At 36.7% G+C, this 21,651-nt stretch overlaps 1 protein-coding gene across 7 annotated transcripts in view; it reads left to right on the top strand.

The window, feature by feature from the left end:
- LOC127663791 (uncharacterized) overlaps positions 1 to 21,651 on the top strand; it is a 741,437-nt gene that overhangs the window by 470,053 nt on the left and 249,733 nt on the right. The window lies entirely within an intron of this gene.

The following is a 21,651-nucleotide window of genomic DNA, read 5'->3' as shown; positions in this document are numbered from 1 at the left end:
TTGGCAAGAATTTTATTAAGAATTTTTGCATCAATATTCATAAGAGAAATTGGCCTGAAGTTCTCTTTCCTTGTTGAATCTTTGTGTGGTTTTGGTATCAGTGTAATTGTGGCTTCATAGAACGAGTTGGGTAGAGTTCCTTCTGTTTCTATTTTGTGGAATAGTTTGAAGAGTATTGGTGTTAGGTCTTCTATGAAGATCTGATAGAACTCTGCACTGAAGCCATCTGGTCCCGTGCTTTTTTTGGTTGGGAGACTTTCTATGACCCTTTTTATTTCTTCAGGTGTTATGGGAGTGTTTAGTTGATCTATTTGATCCTGGTTTAATTTTGGTAATTGGTATCTGTCTAAGAAAATGTACATTTTCTCCAGATTCTCCAGTTGTGTTGAGTACAGGCTTTTGTAGTAGGATCTAATGATTTTTTGAATTTCCTCAGTTTCTGTTGTTATATCTCCCTTTTCATTTCTATGTTTGTTAATCTGGATATTGTCTCTGTGTCCTTTGGTTAGTCTGGCTAAGGGTTTATCTATCTTGTTGATTTTCTCAAAGAACCAGCTCCTGGTTTTGCTGATTCTTTGTATGGTTCTCTTTGTTTCTACTTGATTTGATTTCAGCCCTGAGTTTGATGATTTCCTGCCTTCTACTCCTCCTTGGTGAAATAGCTTCTTTTTGTTCCAGGGCTTTCAGGTATGCCATTAAGCTGGTAATGTATGCTCTCTCCATTTTCTTTTTGGAGGCACTCAGGGCTATGAGTTTTCTCTTAGCACTGCTTTCATTGTGTCCCATAGATTTGGGTATGTTGTGTCTTCATTTTTATTAAGTTCTAAAAAGTCTTTAATTTCTTTCTTTATTTCTTCCTTGACCAAGGTATCATTGAGTAGAATATTGTTCAGTTTCCATGTGTATGTGAGTTTTCTGTTGTTTTTGTTGCTATTGAAGACCACTTTTACTCCATAGTGATCTGATAGGAGGCATGGTATTAGTTCAATCTTCGTATATTTGTTGAGGTCTGTCTTGTGACCAATTATATGCTCGATTTTGGAGAAGGTACCATGAGGTGCTGAGAAAAAGGTATATTCTTTTGCTTTAGGCTAGAATGTTCTATATATATATATCTGTTAAATCTAATTGGTCCAAAGCTTCAATTAGTTTCATTGTGTCCCTGTTATTTCTGTTTTCCTGATTGGTCCATTGAGGAAAGTGCAGTGTTGAAGTCACCCACAATTATTGTGTTAGGTGCAATGTGTGCTTTGAGCTTTAATAAAATGTCTTTTATGAATGAGGGTGCCCTTGCATTTGGAGCATATATTATATGATTGTTTATAGGCTTTGTTTATCCTTATTAATGGGGAGAGATCACAAATTTAAACCAATTTTTAGATGCATAATGCTGAGACTATGCCCAAAAATGTCATGCATCTATATCATTTCAAGAAACCACAGGGAAGAATGATGTAAGAAAACTGGTAGACTAATCCTTCTTGGTTCCATTATTTGTCATAGGAATTTAACTAGAAACTCTCCATAGATAACAATAGTCTTATAAATAATCCAGAAATAAAGCACAAAGCTGAGATTTGCTGCAGGATCATCGACTCAGAAAACTTGATTTTAAAATGTAAGCCAGCATGTTGGCACATTCAGAGCATCACCCAGGGCACATGATTTCTAGAGTAAGAAAAGATTCTGGGTAATATTTCAGCTTCACCTTATTCTGAAAATTTTTGTAGAAAGTCAATCTCGTTTCTTCTCAAGAACAACATTTTTGGTACTGGGAAGCTAAGAGAAAATAATTTCAGTGAGTAACAAATAGAAGTGATGTGATTTGCAACCATTGTTTTGATTCACCATTAAGGCCCTCCATTCCAAACAATAAAAGTCCCCATCAGAGAAAAATCACTAATAGCATTTGTCTGAACAGCCTTCAGTGGACATATCTGCCAGGCTACAAGTTTTTGCTGTTTTTCCCACTCAGATTTGGCTTTCTCTTTGAGTCCTCAATTATCAAGAAAAGGCTAGCCTGCCAATGTTTGTCATTAAAAACATCTCAACTGCTGCCTAATTCCAGTTATAAAGTGGAGTATCCTTGCTAAATTTTCTACAGGCCAGGAATCAAGCTTAGGTTTATGTTACTCAATAAATGAGGATATCTAGTTGTACATTATTCTGGCATATTTTTCTCATCAAGTTGATTTGTCTATTTGGTGATGAAACAACCTTCAGTTTTGCATATCATGATTGACTAAACATTAAGCCTCTAGCCTCAGACAATTTTGTAATTAAGTACATGGACCTATACAACTATATGTTTGAAAATTAAGTCTTAATCAGTAGAGGGATTATCCATCAACCCTGACTTACCAGTCAACATGGAGAACAGTTTCCAGCATTTTTCCTGACATTGGGATCAAGGCAGTCATCATATAAGATTGTTGAGCAAAGAGAGTAGTCACATAGTTACAAACTTCAGGACAGGAATCAAGCTGTCCAACAAGAGACCCAAAGAGTTTTATGTGCCTATCCAATGTTACTCTCAGTTGGTCCATCTAGAACTTCAGGATAGAAGAAACAATGACATGTGTTACCCATAACAGAAAATCTTCAAAAGGAGAAAGAGATGCTTGTTTCCACATATGTATGAGTAAGAATCAATGAAATTTTACACAAAGAAACTAATATATCTGCAATATGGATTCACAAACAAGGAGGATTTATGATTTTTTTTTAAATTTTCTATATTCTTTGTCTACATTTCATTTCCCCTTTCCCGGTTCTCCCCTCCCCATAGGTCTCATATGCCCTCTTCCCCCACACCCATTTCCCCATAACCTGCCCCTCACATTTCTCTGTCCTGGTACTCCCCTACAATGCTGTATCAAGTCTTTTCAGAACCAGAGCCCTCTCTTCCTTCTTGGGAATAATTTGATATGCTAATTGTTACAGTTACTCGTGATGGGATAAGCATCTTTAATCAAATGCAACTTTGAGAGGAAAGTGTTTATTTCATCATTTAGATTATAGTACATCATAGAGGGAAGTGAAGGAAGGAAGGAACTCAAGTCAAGAACCTAGAAACCAGAACTTAAGCAGAGGCCATGGAAGATACTGTTTCTTGGCTAGCTCCTCATGGCTTGCTCAGTCTGCTTTGTTATATAATCCCGGACCACTAGCCTAGGAGTGGCATCATACAACCCCAATCTTGAACTACCACATCAATCATTAATGAGGAAAATGCCTCATAGGCTGACCCACAAGCCAATGTTATAGAAGTGTTTTCACAGAAAAGACCATCCAGAGACTTCTCCACCTGGGAATCCATCCTATATACAGTTGTCAAACACAGATACTATCATAGATGTCAGGAAGTGCATGCCAACAGGAGCCTGATATAGCTGTCTCCTGAGAGGCTCTGCCAGAGTCTGAAAACTACACAAGAGGTAGATGCTTTCAGCCAACCATTGGACTGAGCATGGGGTCCCCAACAGATGAGTTAGAAAAAGGACTGAAGGAGCTGAAGGGATATGCAACACCATAGGAGAAACAGCAATATCAACAAACCATATCCCCACCCCTGCCCACAGAGCTTCCAGGGACTAAACCACCAACCAAAGAGTATACATAGAGGGACCCATGGCTCCAGCTGCATATATAGCAAAGGATGACCTTGTCAGGCATCAATCAATGGAAGGAGAAGCCCTTGGTCCTTTGAAGGCTCAATGCCCCAGTGTAGGGGAATGCAGGGCAGGGAGGCAGGAGTGAGTAGGTGAGTAGAGGAACACCCTCATAGAAGTAGGGGGAGGAGGGATAGGATAGGGGGATTCCACAAGGACACTGGGAAAGGGGATAACATTTGAAATGAAAATAAAGAAAATATCTAATTTAAAATAAAAGATGTATTTTCACAATTGAAGTTTTTTGATCTGTACCATGTTGGCAAAACAAAAACAAAAAACCAAAAGCCAAAAACAACATCAACAACAAAAACAACCAGAAAGCACATTGACATAGAGGTGAATATCATTCCCTGGAGGAAAGTCAAAGGCCAGGAAAGCTAACACATGTCTATAATAAAGGACTTTGGAAGTGAAGGCAGGAATAGCAGGATTCCAAGGTTATCCTTTGTGACACAGTAAGGTCAACATTAGCCTATTCCAGGCTATCCCAGCTGAAAGGCTCACCACAAAAAAATCCCAAACCACATCCATAAAAAACAAAATTAGAAATTAGAAATTAAAGGCTAAAGGAAGGAATCTGAGACCCAAATTCTCTTTCCTGTATTCCAAAAGAGAGCAGAATGAAGTGTTTAAAGTATTGAAAGAAAACAAAAACCATTATATCAACAAAGAACATTTAACTATATGTGAAAATCTAATGAAACATAAAATAACCTATAAGAAATACATGAAATCTGAGAAAAACAGTACAATATAGAGATAAACTTGAAAAAATTTAAGATGAAAAGTTGATAGAAAGCACTTGCAGTATGCTTGATAAATCAGTAAAAAGAAACTGTGGGGTTAAAGACAAAATAATTTAACCTAACTAATCACAGGGACAAAATTTTGGAAGGGGTAAAGACTGACAGGAATCAATGAAATATTATTATGAATAATACCCTAGAAGAAAGAAATACAACAAAATTTCTATAAGTATTGTGAAGAAAAATGGTTTAAAATTTTACAAGCTTGAGAAAAGTGACACCTATATATGTATAATGTTTGGTGATATCTAATCAACTTTCAAGGCAAATTTAAAGAGTGAGAGATAAGAAGCATATCATATTAAAGGAATTCTTGGTATTTTTATTAGATTTCTCAACAGAAAACCTGGTTTCCAGAAGCGAGCAAAATGAAGTGTTTGAAGCATTTAATTAAAACAAAACAAAAAATGAAATCAATAAAGAATACTTAACCAAGGGGCACAGTAAAGTCTTAGTAGTAAAGTCTAAGGTCTTAAGTTTTATCCTCTGTGGCAATGATGGGGAGAATGTATACTTCATCTTGGGGAAAATGTTCTTCAGAGATGAGGGAGAAACAACTATGTCCCATACAAGCAACACTTTAGTCAGTAAGGAGATAAAGAATGAGGGATAAGGGGAATAGAACATGGGAGATGGGAAAGGGTTATTTGTCCTGGCATGGGAGTAAAGGACTGCCTCTGGATAGAGAGAAGACAGAAAGAACCCATAGGAAAATGGCAGTTTATAAAGGTAAAGAGGAAACTCCATGTTAAGATGAGGTAGTCAGTTTTAATGGGGTATGCTTATTAGGTAAGGCAAAGTGGGTTTTTATTGATGAACTTTAATATTTTGATAGCTGGACACTGATAGTTAGCCTCAGGAGATGCAAGTAGCTAAATAAGGGAATAGAGTTTGGAGATTAGCATTAAAAATGTAATCTTATGGTTTTTCATAGTAAGCAGAGGGAATGGGGGAGAAGGGCAAGGCTTACCAGAGCAATGTTTGGGCTGGCTAGTGTTCCCTCATATAGTGGCTGCACAAGTTTCCACTTACATCAGCAATGGAGGAATGTTTTCCTTGCTCCATATCCTTGTCAACTTGAAGAGTTTTTCGTATTAATGGTCTAAGTTAGCAATTGGAACAGGAGTAAGATGGAATCTCAAAGTAGTTTTAATTTCAACTTCCTTTATGGATAAGGAGATCCACTAGTGAGAATGAGTTATATTTAACTGAGTCGTTGGTAAAGGAGGTAGCATGGAACTTTCTGAATAAACAAAGCTGTTGGTAAGACAGCAGGTTGCTCTCTGCAGAGCAACAGTAGAACCTCATTGTCAAGGACAACATCCACACGACTCATTGCACTTGGAGAAATCCAGATAGTTCCTATATGAAGTTTTTCTTCCTACATACTTTTAGCATGTTTTAGCACAGAAATGTACTCTTCATGCTACTAAAAGAGAAACATGGGTACTAAGCCTGCCACAAAGTCTTTGACCTATAATCAGTTCTGCCTGCAAAATATGTTAGGACAATGGTGGCACAAATTTATAGGAGTAACCAACCAAAGTCCAATTTGACTTAAGGCCCACTCCATGAAAAGAAACCCAAACCCTATACTTCTTATGTAGCCAAGAACAAAATGTGGATAAGCTGAAGAATTAGGGTAAAACCAAACACTTTGTGTCTTAAAAAATGATAAAAATGAATCCCAATACTCTTAGATCAGTACATTATCCAGTTATCTCTGTACTCTCTCCAGAGAAGCTCTGTTCCTCTGTCAGCAGATGGGACCCGAGGAAGAAACTGACAGCCAGACATTATGTGAAGACTAAATTGAAGGTCTCCATTTAATTTTTCCTCTCAGAGCTTAGGGAATCCTGCAGATGAGGAGAAAGATTGTAAGGGCCAAAGAGAATGGAGGACACCAGGGGAGTAGAGCCCTTTGAATTAACTAAGCAAGATGCATAGGAGCTGACAGACTGAAGCAGCAAATACAGGCCTACAAAGGTCTACACTAGGCCTTCTGCATAACTATCTGCATCTTTATCTGTATCTCTATCTGTATCTTTCTCTTTCTCTCTGTCTCTTTATATATATATATATGTTAGTAATTTTATGCTACTCCGGAGTGTGAGAACGAGTGGATGTTCTGATTCTTGTGCCTGATCTTGGCATTTTTCTCCTCCTTCTAGGATGCCATGTCCAACTTTGATATGATAACTTTTGCCACATTGTATTATGTTTTGTTTTGTCATGTTTGGGTTCTGTTGCTTAGAAGCCTGTTTTTCTAATGAAAGACAGAAAGGCAGTGGATGTGGAAAGGAGGAGAGATGGGGAGGAACTGGAAGAAGAGGAAAGAGAAACCTCAATCAGGATATACTGTATGAAAAATTATCTATTTTCAATATAAAATTTAGATTATCATACTTTATGAACAAGTCATGTAATATTGACTTTTAGTGGAAAGAACAATATTTCTATACAGATAATACTTAGTCAAATTAAATCATGAAGAAATTGGAAATTCTAAGAACAAGAACAAAAGGTATATATGAAAGCTCTAAAGAAATAATTTTACAGAAAATTTCTGCCAAAATTTTAAGAATTAATACTAATCTTTCTCAAATTCTTGTAATTACTGACAGAGGGTCAACATTTCCAAACTAGTATTTAATATCAAGACCACGTGAGTATAATACATGAAAAAAAATGTAGGCTAATATACCTGATGAAATACACAAAACACCTCAACAAATACAAGTAGCTATAGTAGAACCTTAAAAGAATAATCCACCATAATTAAATGGTTTGGTCCTTGGATAAAGAATGTTTATTAGTCCAAATATGTAATGCACAGCAGTAATAAAATAAATAACAAAATTTAGAAGAGCCAAGTAGGAGTCAAAGTGTCAAAATTTCAAGCACTTGTAGTATAAAAATTTTAATAAGGTATTAAAGAAATGACTCTCTACAGCCAAGCATGAAATCCCCATAGTAATGTCACACTCCTTAGAAACTGAGAGCTTTTCCTCTTCCATACAGAATAACTTGCTTCTAATATGGCATTGGACCACAAAGCAATTACAAAAGTGAACAATGTAGGTGCTACCCTTGGATGAGTCAGCCAAGTTGTCTGTGTTCAGAGAGGTTCTTAAAGCTAACAGCTCTTATATTGTGGCATGATCTACTTAAAATGTGCACTTCAATATTACTGGGAGCACCTTCCATGAATTTAGCTCCTTAAATAAATAATGTAATAAATATGTTAATCAGGTGTATTTCACCATTATACTTTGTATTCATGTACCAAATTATCTCATTTATTCCATAAATGCATACAATTAATTTGCCAATTTAAAATGGCACTTCATTAAAATGTCTTACAGAATATCACAAAAGAGTGGCAGAAAACTGTAAAATGGAGAGGAGATGGCAGATGGCTACAATGAAACAGTTTTCTCCAGATAGAACAGAGCAGTTACACAGGTGAACTCATGATGCTTTTGACCGAATGCAGAAGATTAAAGCTACCTCAGTCCAGGACAAAAATCCCAGCATGACTGAGGGAAAGTGGACCTGAAATCCCATCCTTAGCTGGGCCAGGTGCTAGTTTCTGTGAGAGGAAGAGCTAATTTTCTTTAAGAGTATGACCCCTGGTAGGTAAATTTCTCTCTGTTGCATGTTGTACCCTGTCAGTACTTTTTCTTGTGGCAATTACATCTTTGAAATGTGGCTAGGGTGAGTAAAAGGCTAACTTTTAAATTTGTATATATTTAATAAGTTTATATCTAAGTAAACACATATGGCAAATGGCTCTCATACTCATCAATGTAGCAGAAGCTTGTAAAATAACTACTGTATTAGGAGGTTCAGTCACAACCAGTTTGGTATAACATCTGGTCTTTGACAATGATGTCATGAAGTCAGCAGAGAGAAAAATGCCTTTTGGATTTTCTTTTATATTTATGATGCAAGGCAATGTTTGAGTGGTGAATGAGAATAAATTCTCAGTCTGTATTCTTTACCAAGTTAATTTTATGTGAATACAAGATATGGTATATAGTCTATTTTAATCTCTCAGAGGACTTACAAAGTGACATTTCCATTTTATAATAATTACATTTTAAAAATTATTGGACAACAACTAATTATAAGATACAAGTCATGTTCTTGAACTGTTAAGGTAAATAAAGCAAGGTCTTCTGCCTCAGGCTCATGATTTAGCTTAATACTGCCTATGACAATTGCTTTAATACTTATAACATGTTTGTTCAGGAAAATAAATATCACTAGATTATCATTATTTAGTTACTGTAATGTTTCCTGTACTAAAGGTCAGGCTTCTAACAATGAAAAGACAAATCAGAACATTAAAGTCCATATTAAGAACAATTCCAAGATCACACACTTCCCTCAGAAAGTGGTTGTTAGGTGACAAGAATGTAGGTGACTAACTTCTCTAATGACCCAAAGCAATTAGTAACAAATGACATCTAGGCAGTGCTTTATTATTTATGAAGCATGGTCACAATATCTTGATCCACAGTTGAGGTGTGAAATTTAACTCTTGGTTATGGAAAATCAGGAATTTTTGAAAAAGGGATGAAACTGACCTTGCCTGAAAAAAATGATGTTAAGAGATAACATTATATTATCACTAGGGAAGAAATTAATGAGAATCAAAGATGATTGCTTTATTATAAGAAAAGGAGCATAAGAAAAGAAGCAAAGCTCCTGAGTCTGAGAAAAATAATCTCTTTAATGGCCACCAGACTCATGTGTATTTCTTTTTTTATTCGATATATTCTTTATTTACATTTCAAGTGATTTTCCATTTCCTCGATCCCTCCTTCCTAAAAGTCCCATAAGCCCTCTTCCCTCCCCCTGTACCCCATCCACCTCTTCCCACTTCCTTGTCCTGGTATTCCCCTACACTGCTGCACTGAGCCTTTCCAGAAACAGGGGCCACTCCTTCCTTCTTCTTGGGCATCATTTATTATGTGAATTGTGTCTTCGGTATTCCAAGCTTCTAGGCTAATATCTGTTTATCATTGAGTGCATACCATGAGTGTTCTTTTGAGACTGGGTTACCTCACTTAGGATGGTGTTCTCCAGTTCCATCCATTTGTCTAAGAATTTCATGAATTCATTGATTCTAATGGCTGAATAAGTACTTCATTGTGTATATATACCACATTTTCTGTATCCAATCCTCCATTGAGAGATATCTGGGTTCTTTTCAGCTTCTGGCTATTATAAATAAGGCTGCTATTAACATAGTGGAGCATGTATCCTTATTACATGCTGGGGAATCCTCTGGGTACATGCCCAGGAGTGGTATAGTGGGGTTCTCCAGAAGTATCATCCCCAGTTTTCTGAGGAACCGCCAGACTGATATCCAGAGTGGTTTTACCATCTTACAATCCCATCAGCAGTGGAGGACTGTTCCTCTTTCTCCACATCCTCCCCCACACCTGTTTGCTCCTGAGTTTTGATCTTAGTCATTCTGACTGGTTTGAAGTGAAATCTCAGGGTTGTTTTGATTTGCATTTTCCTGATGACTAAGGATGTTGAACATTTCTTCAGGTGCTTCTCAGACAATCAGTGTTTCTCAGGTGAAAATTCTTTGTTTAGCTCTGTATCCCATTTTTAAGGGGAGATATTTAGAAGAACTTTAAGTCTCAGTTTTGCACATCAGTCTAGTAATTTCTTTTTGTTAATTACTGGGTACTCAGTAATTGATGAAAAAGAAAGTCCTTTGTGATTATGCCTTCAATGAGATGGCAGCTGAGACTAAGATGTGACCTGCTCTTGATCAGTTTCGGAAAAAAGGCAATCTGCTTCCTTACTGGTGCCCATAGTTCCCTAAATGCAATTAACAGAGCTGATGTTCGCATCCCTGGACTGATATACTTTTATGTTTGCTAATTTTGAAGATAACTCAAAGTGCCTAAACTCCCCATTTCAGAATTCCGAGTTACATTATGCTCTTAGTGTCTTTCTACAGCCTCCTTCTGTCTCTCTTAGACAGGTCTCCTACATACCACTGATGCTTATGTAGGTCTGAGCTCAGCAAGCAGATTACCTTTCTTTCTCCACTTTCATCTGAAGCCAAATGGTGCAAAATCAAAGAATACAATAAACATGATTCAGTAAGAATTTTTATGATGGACAAATTCATTTTCGTAATACCCATCTCACTGTTCTTATTTGTTGTTGTCATTAAAACAGCAGAGGATATTAAAACAATGAATTACAGCTGCACAACAATGAAAAGACTTATAAAAACTGCAACGTCTACACAGTTGGCCTGTGGACTGTGCTTTGGTCACCCCTGAATAATACTACATTGTGCAGAGAAGACCTTTTCCTAAAATTAGAATAATTGAAACTATTTTCTGACTTTTTTTTCTTTTGGAGGGATGCAGGTATCTGAGGTCCTTGACAATGTTCTCCTAACATGACCATAAGGTTGGTGATGTAGACAACCTTGTGTTTAAGAGAAATTCATAAATACAGAGCACATTTAAGAAGCAAGGTTTGGAGCAATGGTGTGTACTTCATCTGTTGGCAATATAATTATTTTTTTAAAATCTTTGAAAGACTGTGCTGTTCTTTTAAAGTAATTGATGGAATTCTTCATAGAATTCTCTTTTGACCTCAAAGATAGTAGCTAAAAAAATTCTGAAACAGGTAGATGTAAGAGGTTAGGAGCAATGAAGATTCTCTAAAATTATTTGGGAATCCTATTTCTTTTTTGTTTTCAGTTGGTGGTGATATCACTTAATGAATATTTTAGAAATCCTAATATACTTTAAGTTTTAAATGTTGCAGGATATTTGATCACACTGTGAACCCAGAGATTGTGTTGTTTACTGGAAAATTCTGTTTCAACCATTAGCACACATCTTTAATCTATCTGGCTGGAATATAGTCATATCCTTAGGACACACTTTTTAATCTCAAACAATGAAAGTGATGTTAGTTTGTAGAAGTAAGCACTTGTGTTTGAAAGTAATGTTTACCTGAGTGGCAGACAAAGTAAAGAATTAGAGAAAGATTTGACAGAATAGTATATGCCCAACATTCTAGAGAAGAGAGAAAAAAGCAAAGCTACTTATGAGAGCAATGCAGAGAGAGAGATAGACAGACACAGAGAGACAGAGAGACAGAGAGACAGAGAGACAGAGAGAAAGACAGAGACAGAGACAGATGAAGAGAGATGGAGAGAGTTTGAGACAGAGAGAGACAGATAAAGACATAGACAGAGGAGAGGCAGTTTTACCAGGACAGTTAAGAGAGACAGGTTGCAGGATCATCATGCCCAGTTTTCTGAGGAACCGCCAGACTGATTTCCAGAGTGGTTGTACCAATTTGCATTTCCACCAGCAGTGGAGGAGTGTTCCTCTTTCTTAACATCCTCACCAACACCTCCAGTCTCTTGAGTGTTTTATCTTCGCCCTTCTGATTGGTGTAAGGTGAAATCTCAGGGATGTTTTGATTTGTATTTCCGGGCATATACCCAGAGGATTCCCCAGCATGTAATAAGGATAAATGCTCCATTATGTTCATAGCAGCCCTATTTATAATAGGCAGAAGCTGGAAAGAGCCCAGGTGTCCCTCAACAGAGGAATGGATACAAAATATTGTGGTATATATACACAATGGAGTACTATTCAGCTATTAAAAACAATGAATTAGTGAAATTCTTAAGACAAATGGATGGAGCTGGAGAACATCATACTATGTGAGGTAAGCCAGTCTCAAAAGATCAGTCATGGCATGCACTCACTGATAAGTGGATATTAGTCTAGAAACTTGGAATACCCAAGACATAATCCACGTATCAAATGATGTCCAAGAAGAACTGAGGAGTAGCCCCTGGTTCTGGGAAGGCTCAGTGCAACAGTATAGGGCAATACTAGAACAGGGAATTGGGAAGGGGTGGATGGGGGAACAGGGGGAGAGAAGAGGGCTTATGGGACTTTCGGGGAGGGGGGAGCCAGAAAAGGGGAAATCATTTGAAATGCAAATAAAAAATACATCGAATAAAAAAAATAAATAAAATAAAATAAAACATTAACTGGGAGGACATTCTTTGGAGGACCAAAGAGAGAGAAAGTGAGTGTGTGTGTGTTTGTGTGTGTGTGTGTGTGTGTGTGTGTGTGAGAGAGAGAGAGAGAGAGAGAGAGAGAGAGAGAGAGAGAGAGAGAGAGAGAGGTTGCAGAAAGAAAACAATCTAGGCACAAGTAAAGACAGACTGAGCCAGAGAACAAGGAGACAGGAGTTTAGAACAGATTGCCAGAGTTAGTTTGAGGCCAAGAAGAGTAATTTGGGAGAAGCAAAGTGAATGAAGCCACATGAAATCAGTAGGATTGTAGAGGAGTATGAGACAGAACAGCTAAGTTGAATCAGCCTACCACAAATTTAAAAAAATATGTGAATTTACTCAGTAGTAAGTTTCAGGGAATGAAACAATCTATGCTTGGATAAGGTTATATAGAGTCTTGAAGATTTCAGGACTAAGACTAGGTTAACAGACAGAGCAAGTCTTTGAGAAAACAATTACCACAGGCAAATATAAGTTTTACATTTGCAAATGGAAAAAAGAATGAACATCTCATATCCTGATTTAGGATTTGAAATATATGAACTTTTCTGTTGGGAAAAACCAGCTGGAAAATCTGCAAGATGAATCTGGAAGACTAATGAGCAGAAGCAATTAGGCACTGTCTCTGATCATAACTCCCACTCATTAACAAGTGATGGGAATATTCAGAAGACCAGAATGATGCTTAATAAGACATACAGGAAAGCCCTTTTGGTCATAAAACATCAGACAGGGAGCACAAATCTTGTGTGTTCCCAAGGAAGGTACAATGGATCTGCCACTCTGTATAAAGGGTACTCTTGATTTATTGTTTCTAGTATTGTAAAATTCACTTCCACACTGCATAGCAAATGGCTATGTATTAAGAAGGTCAATCAATAAAAAGAAGAAAAATATTGACCTGTGTTGAATGGAGGGGCAAAGAAGAGCAATAAAATAAATGTTGGGGCTTGACTTGAGCATATTGGAAAGACGGCTATTAATTTTAATGACGTTTTCTTCCGAAGATAATATGGATTGAGATCAAAATAGTTCTTTTTTCTATCATACATTGTGCACAATCTGTACACAATCTATCCCCGTGAATTCACATAGACACAGACACATACACATATACACACACACGCACACACACACACACACAAACACACAACCACACACACACACACACACACAAACTTGCTCACATATGCATAGACTTTCAGGGCCTGAACTTGAGCTTATATTAATTCACACTGGATTGACAGAGGAAAAAAAAGAGAAGCAATTTTCCCAAGAAAAGAAACAAATTATACAAAGCCCACATGTTTTGTTTTCTGTTATAATTTTTAAATGATCTATAGGAAGCCAGAACCCTATGCCATCATCGTGGGAAGTCTGGAATGAAATTCAATTTGAATTAGAAAATATTCTCAGAGGAGCAATTTTAACAAAGGGATAAAGGAAGACTCAGGAGATAGCATAATGAGAAATAGTAATAACCCTTCCAGCAATCATGGCTCGATGGGTGAACATAATCTGAGATTAGAAGAGCCACGGGGGAGCTGCAAAGTTACAGGACTGCTTGATGAAATAATTTAATACCTACCAGCTCCAATAAATAGCACGTACAAAGAATTCTTGGTGACCTGACAATCCTGTTAACCCTGAGCTCTGGGGAAGCTACAGGAAGCAATGATAGATCACACAACTCTTCCTCCCATCCCGGCCTAAGAGTCTCACAGGACTTCTTTATTCCTCTTACCATTTGATTCACCTTTAACTGAGCTCACCCTTTGAAGAAAGTCCCCATGCAATTATCTAGAAATTCTGGAAACTGATTTTTTTAAAGAAAAAAATTTAAAACTGAAAACCAAAAAAAAAAAAAAAAAAAAAAAACCATCAAGCTATACAATACTACTGAAGTTATTTATCAACACCTTGATCTTGCGTTGACGTTCCTTGAAGTTCATATCTTTTAACATCAGCTAATCTTCAAAACAAGCCAAGGAGATAATTTTGCAGAGTGGACAGTAAGAACAACTGCAATCATATTTATAATTTAATAAAATAAAAATGAAACAAGCTGTGTTTGTTATGGGCTTGCTTGGCGCTGGGCTCTTGCTAGATTTTATTGCTCTCATCAGAGCAATCATATGATGCGATGGAAGGGTTGGCACTTTGGTAGAGCAGGCTACGTGATCAAAGCAGAGTGACTTTCATGTAGATCCAGAACTGTGGACCAGGCCATTTGTTTTTGGTCGATGCTCTACACTCACTCTGTTACCTTGAGGACTATATAATGGTTAACTTTTTATTTGCATTAAATCACACATGAATCTAACTCCATTTTTTTTTCCGTTCTACCAATCTTAAACACTAGGAGTTAAGATGGTTCCAAATGGGCCACAGGCACATGGGCAGCCCAATCAACCTTTGTGACTTCCTGCACCTAAGAGCAAATCCTTTATCCACAGAGCTCAGAACCCACTAACATCATCCTTCTGTTTGCACAGTATCCCTTCTAGGCAAACACTGGACAAGATACATTATCCCCCAACTTAATACGCCAGATCGTCAGAACGCAAGGGCTGGAAGTTTGAGCTGCCAGAACTAATCTTCGATTTATTTACATCAAAGCTCAAGATAGTTCCAGATAAATTTCACAACTGTCATGTCCATCGTGGGAAAGCAGCTAAGTACAGAGTGGGAATGTAATTCCATTTTCAACTGTTGGGTGCCTCTTGAAATACCAGCAATTGGGCCAATTAGCTCCAGTTGTTCAGGTGGTATTAGATCTCTATCTGCTATCCATCGGAGTGAAACCAATAATTCATTTCACATAGGCACTGCAGTGCCATCAGATAGTAATGCCTTTTAGTTACCGCCAACTTGGGCATTTTTGAAATAGTGACCTCAAGATTTAAGCTGCAAAATTCCATTATCTATCCTAAAGCCAGCCACAGCTGAATTTTTGAAATATCCTATTAAGTTTTCTGCTCTGAAAAAAATTCAGAGACTCCTTTTATATTAATCTCCCCATGGCAAATAAAATTTGCTGAGTGGTAGATTTAATATGCTTTTATTTATCTACTGCTGTATTTTGGAAAAAATGCTCTCAATATCAGTTTTTTTCAACATTACTAGAAGAAAAACATTATAACGATTTAAACCATCTTATTTATTTCATTGTTTTGACTATACACATTAAATAGCTTATTCTTGCCTTTTCTATCACTTTGGCATTTTAATTAAAATATAATTACCATTTTGAGTGTATTAATGTGCAGGTTTAGGTAATTGTCTAAGTCAGGTCATTAAGTATATTTCCAAGAGGAGGCTAAAGTAACTTGAAATGTGGTACATGTTTACCTCAGACAGGTATATCTTCACATTTTATTATTTTCCTTGGGGAACTTCACTTTTTAATTATGTAATGAAATTGAGCAGTATAAAAGAGATAAAGAGCTCCCTGCAGAATATGGAATAATAAAATATAAATGTTTTCATAGCTATGAATTTTTAGAAAATCTATAGGATCTGGAAATAAAAGAAAATTGATGGCTCATATTTCTATCAAAAAATTAACAAGGAAAAATAAATGATTTTTAATAATAGAAAAGAGACCAATGTTTCATGCCCACATCCACAGCCCACTCTGCCCTCCTCATTCATAAATTTTGCCATGAGCTGGCCTATTTTATTGCTTGGTATTGGTGAATAACCCCTGGAACTTATGAAGATTAGTTTTTTGTTTTGTTTTGTTTTCCTGATTGAAGAAAGTCGAGACAAAACCATGTAAGACATTTAAATAGCTCATGATGATTTGTATATATTCAGACCAAGGAGTGGCACTATTGAAGGAGTGGCCCTGTTGAAGTAGGTGTGGCCTTGTTGGAGTAGGTATGTCACTGTGGGTGTGGGTTTTAAGATCCTAAATTAGCTGACTGGAAGCCAGTATTCTGATAACAGCCTTCAGATGAAGATGTAGAACTCTCAGTTCCTCCTGCACCATGCCTGTCTAGATGCCAGAATGTCCCCACCTTGAATGATCTTGGACTGAACCTTTAAATCTATAAGCCAGCCCCTTAAATGTCCTTATAATAGTTGTCTTGGTCATTCATGGTTTCTATTCACAGCGGAAACATAGCTCATGATGCCCCCATAGTAATGGACTTAAAACAGAAAATATTTTTTCTCATTCTGTATTGTTCATTGCTGTAGGTTGTGCTTCACATAATCTCACTCATGAGCTTTGTATGACCTTATTACAATTGTTGTAGCTGGCTTGGTGGTCCTTCCCTCACCATTTTTACAACCTCTGGTTTATTGTTTGCATATGTCATATCATTCCACATTTACTGGAAAATGCTGTGGTCATATGACAATCACTCCTGTGGGAAACAGGAAGTGGCATAGTCAAGTCTAAAAACAAAGACTTAGATGTAGTTTGTGAACATCATTAATGAAGTGTCCAAGCCATGTCATTATTTAGGACTCTGAAAATGCAGGGATTAGCTGAATTATAAATAACATGTACTATGAGACATAGTAGAAATATGTTTATTTGTTCAGTAGCCAGAATGGTCTTAAAATTCCCACAGCCTAAATAAATTTTAATCGTTTTTATTATTTTTAATTAATTAATTAATTAATTAATTAATTAATTTGTCTGTTTGTTTGTTTGTTTGTTTGGTTTTACAAGACAGGGTTTCTCTGTGTAGCCCTGGCTGTCCTGGAACTCACTCTGTAGACCAGGTTGTCCTAGAACTCAGAAATCCACCTGCCTCTGCCTCCCAAGTTCTAGGATTAAAGGCGTGTGCCATCACTGCCCAGCTAATACTAGTCTTCTTAATAATAGTAGGTTCATGGTACATGTTTCTATGGAGCATGTGCTTTAGAAAAATCTTCTTTTCTGTTCTTGTGAGATGAATATGTTTCTACAGTCTTTCAGTGGTATACAGCCCAAGAATATTTCCTAAAAGGACCGGAGAGTCTTCCTTTAGAATTGAATCATCACAGAATACAGTTACCTGGGTTTTAGTTTAGGTGTGCTAAGAATTCCATGTTGGTAAGCACCAATTAGCATATATACACATACCTTGATCAAACTTATTCTTAATATTCTGTAGCTTTTATTAGCTGAGTTGAACTTAGAAGCAAATAAGGTTGCAAAATAGGTTATGTATTTAAATAGTTGTATTGTAGGAGGAAAAGACTAGTCTTAAACTAATATTGTTACCCATGATGGATTTTCAAGGTGAATGTTGAATATTTAATATGAACACAGAGTAATTGTAATTATAGGAACATTTCCTAAGACCAATAGGTCAAATCATATATCTAAAAAAAAGAGTAATATAGTAGGAAGAAAAATAGTTCATTCTATTTTTTCTTCTGTTTGAAAAAATGTTATCTTCAATAAACTGAAGTAATAACAAAAAATTAAATGTGTTTTCTGTATGATTTGCAAAAACCCAAAGGAGTAAATAAAGAAAAATCCTGATGTGGATATTAAGTGTCAAAGAACAAGGATCAGGGATACCAGTGAAATTACACAACCTCTGAGCTCCTCTATGTTCCGAAATCTTCTATAGTCAGTCTCACCATCAGGACTGAGTGTGGTATTCATCAATGTTGATGTGGGATCTCCACTTACTGACTCATTGCAGATTCTGATGAATTCTGGAGTTGATAGCCCCCAGACAAACTCATAGACTTCTGGCATTCATCTACACCTCTACTTTCAGAATTTTTTATTTGCTTCTCCCATTAGAGGCCCCCTCTCATTTGCTAGACATGAATTAATTTATTTCATTCTTCATAGACAACCTTTCATAAAAATCTGTACCATATTCCAAATATCTATCACACTTTCTAGCTGAAAACTACTTCCTCTTAAGGAAATGAATATTTCTTCTTAGAATGTAACTCTTTATTTAATAACTTAGAAACTTCAGCTTCTGTCTCTGCTTTTCTGCCCTGGGATTTACATAACTACCCTTACTCCACCAGCATACTATCTGAAATTTGAATTTTAGCATGCAAATTTGAGAAAAACAAATGGAGAAATCCACAAATGTTTTTCTATAGCATGATCTCTCATTCACAATGCAGATTAATTCCTGAGCCAATTTATTAAAATGTCAGCACTGTATGTTAAGGCCATTTGTGACAAGAGGTGTTTAAAATATGTATTATCGAATATAATATCCAGCAGACAACTCTTAAGAAAGTGAATGTGGTTGCTGGAACAGAACAAATGGTTCAAAGTGAACATGTGTCATCCAGATTGCACAGTCTAGTTACAAAACTAAAGCATAATTGCAATGCTATACAAGTGACTTTGGCAGATGAACCTCTGATATGAGGCATGCAGTCTCTCTGCTTGAGTGACACCTGGCACTGCAATAGAAGGTAAATGTTAAAAGTTTTCTATAGACAATGTTTGCACAAAGGAAACAAAAAGTATGGGTGGACAAATAAGTGTGTTTCTCTAAAATACTTGTGGAGGTTAGTGGACACAAGGAAAGGCAGGGATGGGATAGAACTGGACAGTTGACAAATTCTATAAGCCAAGTTCACCGGTCTGGATAGGAAAGTTACTGACTGATTCTCCTTAAGCATTGTTGAGAATGGCAACTTTTGACTATTATCTATCTTATTTTTATGTATTATTTAGTCTAATGCTGGCTGGCTACTGTTAACACTTGCCTCAGAGAGAAAGCTGTTTCTATTCAACTACTGGAGACATGGAACGCAGCAGGTGCCACTTTCAACAAAAGTTGTGTTACATCCCACTTAGGAAAGAAATGAAGAATGGCAAGCATGTGTGGGCTTTTTGTGAGGCAGTCTGGCTGTAGTGAGCTTAGAAACAGTTTCTATTAAATGAACTAGTTCCATGATGGAACACAATAGCCTGAAATCGTTGATTTACCCAGGAAGAAAGTGAGATGGATTTGGTGAAAAACCACATTCTCAGTAGCATGACAGTTGTTAAAACATATGATAAAATAATACTATAAATCAATTGTAAACAACTAATTCAAAGAGCACTTTCAAATCCAAAAGACACTATAGATTAGATGGTATACAATCTCAGGTTTTATAGCTGTTAAATTCATAACCTCATGTTCTATAATTTATTACTTTTGATATGTCCAGAAACAATCTTTTTTTCTTTAATCATGCCTCTTAACCTTTTTATTTTGAAATGTTCTAAATATTTTTAAACCCTTTCCTCATTCATAAGATGGACAGTATAATTACAAATAAATTGTGGGGTTGTATTGAAATCATAATATTATAAATGGAATTTAGAATGCCATTCTAGGTTTATTATGGTTATCACTCAATAATTAATATCAATAATGATTTTAATTATGACAAATGAAAATCATTTTCTTAGTTCATTATTACTATGTACACTTTTCTATTAAAGGAAATACTTTCAGTCTCTTTTGACACCACAGCCTGAGGCATCTTAGGAGATTTGCTTTACACAGGGCAACTGAGCAACTGATCTCCAGCTTGTCTGCTCCCCTGAAGACATCATAGCTTGAAGGCATCCCAGAAGCTCCTCTGTACACAGGATACAGCAGACACCACAGTCTGAAGATGTCTTGGGGGCTGTGTGCCATGAAGCGCAACTGACCAGACAGACTAAAAGCCTCCCTGGAGTTTTGTTGCACACAGCAAAACAGAAATCACAGTTTATAGGCTACCTTGGAGAGCATCATCATGCAGAACAATAGCTTTACTGCTCATCTGAAGACCAAACAATGTGAAGGCCTCCCTGTAGATCTATTGAAGCCAGGGCAATAGATCAGCAGCTTCTCTGCCCCTCTGTAGAGGTCTCAGTTGGAAGGCCCCACAGGTGGATTGCAATAGCCAGGGATACAGGCCTATCAGGAGACCTGAAGTAACCCAGAGACAAAAGAGGCAGATTTCAGGCAGAGTCACCCAGACCAACAAACACAAGGGATAACTAGATGGTGAGAGGCAAGTGTAACACCATAAGCAACAGAAGTCAATACTAGTAGGCATTATCAGAACCCAGTTCTCCCACCACCAACAGCAAATCCTGAATATACCAACATACCTGATAATCAGAATGCTGACCTAAAATTCTATATTATGAAGACAAAAACTCCTTTAAGGAGGATATAAATAACTCACTGAAAGTAATACAGGGCCGGGCGTTGGTGGTACATGCCTTTAATACCAGCACTTGGGAGGCAGAGGCAGGCAGATTTCAAGGCCAGCATGGTCTACAGAGTGAGTGCCAGGACAGCCAGAACTACACAGAGAAACTATGTCACTAAAAAAAAAATAGAAAGAAAAAAATAAAAAAATAACAGGAATTACAGGAAATACAGGAAAATACAGGTAAACAGATAAAACACCTTAAAGAGGAAACAAATAAATCCCTTAAAGAAATACAGGAAAATACAATCAAACAGGTAAAGGAATTGAATAAAGTAGTCCAAGACCTAAAAGTGGAAGTAGAAACAATAAAGAAAACACAAATGGAGGCAAACTTGGAAATGGGAAAATCTAGAAAAGAGGTCAGGAATTAGAGATGTAAGTATCAACAACAGAATACAATTGATAGAGAATTGCAGGTTAAGAAGATATTGTAGAAGAAATTGACAAAACTATCAAAGAAAGTTCAAAACATAACAAACTTTTAACCCAAAGCATCCAGAAGTTTCAGGACACATTGAAAAGTCTAAATCTAAGAATAATAGGAATAGAGGAGAATAAAGACTGAAAATGTCTTCAACAAATCATAGAAGAAAACTTCCCCAACCGAAAGAAAAAAAATGGGCATAAAGGTAAAAGAAGCCCATAGAACACCAAGTAAATGGCACCAGTAAAGAAAGTCCTCTCATCACATAATAATCAAAACACTAAACATACAGAACAAAGAATGAATATTAAAAGCTGCAAGGAAAAATGACCAAGTAACATACAAAGACAGACCTAACAAAATTACACCAGTTTTCTCAACAGAGACAATGAAAGCCAGAAGTGCCTGGTCAGAGGTCATACAGACTCTTAGAGAACACAAATCCCAGTCTGGGTTACTATACCCAGCAAA

The sequence above is a fragment of the Apodemus sylvaticus genome, chromosome 13 (assembly GCF_947179515.1).
Source record: "Apodemus sylvaticus chromosome 13, mApoSyl1.1, whole genome shotgun sequence".
NCBI lineage: Eukaryota > Metazoa > Chordata > Mammalia > Rodentia > Muridae > Apodemus > Apodemus sylvaticus.
This window is presented reverse-complemented; position numbering and strand designations above follow the sequence as displayed.